This window comes from Berghia stephanieae, chromosome 2, assembly GCF_034508935.2.
Source record: "Berghia stephanieae isolate SIO BIC M18660-M18661 chromosome 2, UCSD_Bste_1.3, whole genome shotgun sequence".
Lineage (NCBI taxonomy): Eukaryota > Metazoa > Mollusca > Gastropoda > Nudibranchia > Aeolidiidae > Berghia > Berghia stephanieae.
The window spans coordinates 12,675,836-12,680,178 of NC_088361.1; the positions used below are offsets into that span (position 1 = coordinate 12,675,836).

The 4,343-nt window shown below is 36.7% G+C and overlaps 1 long non-coding RNA gene across 2 annotated transcripts in view; it reads left to right on the forward strand.

Annotated features, from left to right (window-relative positions):
* Window positions 1-4,014, forward strand: part of LOC144964340 (uncharacterized) — a 13,726-nt gene extending 9,712 nt beyond the window's left edge. For both annotated transcript variants that reach the window (XR_013643813.1, XR_013643812.1), the window contains exon 3: window positions 2,905-4,014. This is a non-coding gene — a long non-coding RNA (uncharacterized LOC144964340). The remainder of the gene's footprint in view (window positions 1-2,904) is intronic.
* The last annotated feature ends 329 nt before the right edge of the window (window positions 4,015-4,343 follow it).

Below are 4,343 nucleotides of genomic sequence, written 5' to 3' on the forward strand. Positions count from 1 at the left end.
CGAAAAGTGGAAAACCATCCAAACAGAAATCTGGCAGAGAAATGGAAACCAAGGACAAGATTAAAACAAAAATTGATTGCTAACAACTTGAATGAAAGACACAGACTCCCAGAAAACAGAGAAAAATCTATTTTAATCAGTCAAAAACCTCCATACGCCGAATTAAAACTTCCAAAAATAAAGACAAACCTCATAGAAGAAACAACAAGAAATAAAAACAAATCAGACATACAAACATTAGCAATGAAGACAATACAAGAATACCCAGCCAACTGGATACATGTTAACACAGATGGATCTGCCCACAATGGAACTAAAAATGCTGGGTATGGGTTTGTAGTAGAATACCCAGATAAAACCTGTGATAAAATCCACAATTCTTGCGGAAGCTCCTGCTCGAACTACGAGGCAGAGGCAGTTGCAATAAAGCCTCACTGCGACACCTCTCTTCTGTTTTTCAGCTAAACCCTTCAAAATTTCAAAACACTGTCATCTTCACAGACTCCAAATCGGTTCTCCAAACTCTAGATTTAGATAAACTCTCCTCAACCTTCAATAGTTTAAGATCTCAACTTGATGAATTCCTTACATTACACAGAGTAGACTTATCTCTCCAGTGGATACCGGGACATTCAAATATACCAGGAAATGACAATGCAGACAGACTAGCCAGACTCGGATCAACACTTTTACAACCATCAATTCCAGTATCCTTAGACACAGCGAAACAAATAATCAAAACAAATAAGAGAGAAGAATGGATGAACAGTTGGGCAATGAGCACCACGGGTAGATGTATGTTTTCCCATATGACCACTCCTGTAAAGACTGATTGCCTAAATGAGCTCAGAAGACACCAGCAAAGCATCATCTATCAACTAAGAACACAACACATACCGCTCAACAACCATTTAAGCAAAATTACAAAAGACACATCCCCTTCCTGCCCCCTATGTCAACACATTGCTTGAATGTCAACCTCTTGAAGACCGGAGATGCACATTCCTCCCACCAAATCCAAGCATCAGTAACACACTTTATAGTCACCTGGAACAACTACAAAAGACGTCTAACTTCTACGTCATGGCACAAGACCGAAGGGCTAGAGCTCAGGTGGTCGCTGGTTCGGATAAGTAAGTAAGTAAGTAAGTATTACAAGAACTTCTATCGGATGAACATATTATAGAGGACATCTTTAGTAAACGTTTGAACGTCACCAAAACATGAATAACGGGGAATTTGAATCATTACCAAAGTCCGGCAAATCGAAAGGAACTCTAAAGAATTTGAGATCAATTACGCTGCTTAATGCAATCAGAAAGTCGTTCTCCCTAATCACACTGATAGAATCAGACCTTTATCTGACACACAATAAAAGATGAATCAGGACGGGGATCAGTACTGTACATGTAGTTTGGAACCATAAATATCTTGCTGCCAAATCCTTTTCAGATAAAATAGAAACAGTCATCATTGCAATAGATGAGCTAGCCGCCGTTGATTCTATCCATCACTAATCCGTGTTAAAGATTATGGAAGGAATAGTTCTAGAAGACAAGGTTGGACTAATCCGAGTTCTGATACGTAAAAACCGGATAATTGTCCAACTAATCGGTGCCTCCGAAGAACAATCCTTTCGTAACAACAGCGGTACATCACAGGGTGACAGTTTTAGTCCGGTTCTCTTTCATCTACCTAGAAAATGCTTTATTTAAAGATGTATAAATCTTCACCTTCAGCCATATTACAAATTGAAAGCGAACTCTCCATGGAAATTGCATATGGTGACGATGTGATTTTATTGGCCTCGTCAATGTCAATGGCGTCCAAGAAGTTTTAACGGAACACCAACTGTACATAAATGCTGACAAAATAAATCACTGTCAATGCAGGAAATGGATGAAGAACCACGTAAAAAATAGGATAATTAATTAGAGACAGGGAAGACGGAGGTAGAAAAAATAGCTTATCGACGGTTGCATCAAAAATCATTAAAGAAATGAATTAGAAAAGATAAAATTTACGACTTTCGATAGTAAAGACACAAGATCATCCCAGTATTAAAGGCAAATTTATACTCAAAATTGAAAGCGAACTCTCCATGGAAATTGCATATGGTGACGATGTGATTTTATTGGCCTCGTCAATGTCAATGACGTCCAAGAAGTTTTAACGGAACACCAACTGTACATAAATGCTGACAAAATAAATCACTGTCAATGCAGGAAATGGATGAAGAACCACGTTAAAAATTAGGATAATTAATTATAGACAGGGAAGACGGAGGTAGAAAAAATAGCTTATCGACGGTTGCATCAAAAATCATTAAAGAAATGAATTAGAAAAGATAAAATTTACGACTTTCGATAGTAAAGACACAAGATCATCCCAGTATTAAAGGCAAATTTATACTCAAATTTGAAAAAAAAATAAGCTTAAAGTTCGATTTCTCTGATTAAATTCATCCCAGCATAATAATATTGTATTGGGATGCTCTGTAATGTATACGTATATATCTGTCCTCTATCGTGAAGCCATATTATGTTTTCTCTCTTTTTCTATTCTTTCGTTCCGTTCCTTTTACTTTTAGTTTTATCTCATGCTTTTATCTCAACTATCAGATATGAGAGAAAATAAAAATAATGATGCTACTGATGATGATGTTGATGATAATGATGTTGATGATGTTGATGATGTTGATGATGATGAGGAGGAGGAGGAGGAGGAGGAGGAGGAGGAGGAGGAGGAGGAGGAGAAGAAGAAGAAGAAGAAGAAGAAGAAGAAGAAGAAGAAGAAGAAGAAGAAGATGAAGAAGAAGAAGAAGAAGAAGAAGAAGAGGATTACACTGTTGATGATAAATTTGACAGTTCTTACTATTTTTTTTTCATTTTCTTTTCTAATCAGCCTTCCTTTTTAACGATAACTTGTGGATGTGGATGATGATGATGATGAACCCTCAGATGTCCCAGTCTCTGGGAAGTCAAGCTGGAGGCGGCATGCCTCTCTTTATGTTGGCTTCAGGCAGTGATAAAATGAAAGACATGGGCCAAGGATTGTTATTGTCACAAATGATGAACAGGAACAACGCCCGCCCCACAGGAACCGGAACTGTTTAGACATGCTCGCGCGCCATGTTTTGATTTGTCAAGCCAGTTTGTGATAACTTCATTAAAACGTTTGGTAATAAGGTCAATATAGGCAAAAAAAAAAAATTAAAAATAAAAACAACATAAACAACAAAACGAAAGAAGCATACAACGACTTGTCTAACGGACAATAATTTGCTTCCAACGTTACTAGACTATAGTATAATGATCATTATTTTTTGTTGTTTTTGTTTACGTGTTATACTGCTGTGTAAATTGTTTCCGGATATCCAATTCGAAGTACTTGTATGAATAAGCTGGAGACGAATGGATGATGAGCGAATGGTTTTATTGTTGTTTTCATGTCATTCTTCAACTTTTTCATTCTCATTTTATTCATTGTTTTTGCTAAAACACACCGATACACATAACAGCACTGAGCAGTGTTTGAAGCCATAAGTAAAAAGCAGAAAATGGGAAAAGTACTACTTAACCTCTTCTTCTTCTTCTTCTTCTTCTTCTTCTTCTTCTTCTTCTTCTTCTTCTTCTTCTTCTTCTTCTTCTTCTTCTTCTTCTTCTTCTTCTTCTTCTTCTTTTTTTTTTTTTTTTTTCTTCTTCTTCTTCTTCTTCTTCTTCTTCTTCTTCTTCTTCTTCTTCTTCTTCTTCTTCTTCTTCTTCTTCTTCTTCTTCTTCTTCTTCTTCTTATCCCCCTCCTCCTCCTCCTCCTGCTCCTCCTCCTCCTCCTCATCCTCCTCCTGTTATAGTGTCCATTCTTGCACGTGTCATTCAATTAAAATCACACTGACCATAATAAGGCAGATGTTTCCTGGTATAGGTAATGTAATCATTGTCAGTTCTCATCAAATATCGACAGAGTGTGTATTCGACATATTGTGCATCATGAAATAAAATACAATCATTCATTCAATTTTCATGTGAATTTTTCAATTTTCTTTGTGGCCACAAAAGACTCTTAAATTATGATTAGTTTGTTTTGATTGTTTTTGGTGGGGTTTTTTTTGATAAATTTAAATATCAAAGTTCACAATTTTCATTTAGCTTGTGGATTATGTTATAAAATAAGTGTGACTATGTGCTTTATCACGCGCTTTCAGATCGAAAGGTCCTGGATTCGAGCCTCGCTCGGTGCATGATTGAGTCCTTGGAAAAGGCTCTTTACTCACATTCTCTTATTTTACTCAGGTGTAAAATGAGTACCTGGCCGTTAACAGCGTTGTATCTGTCCGAAAAAATTGT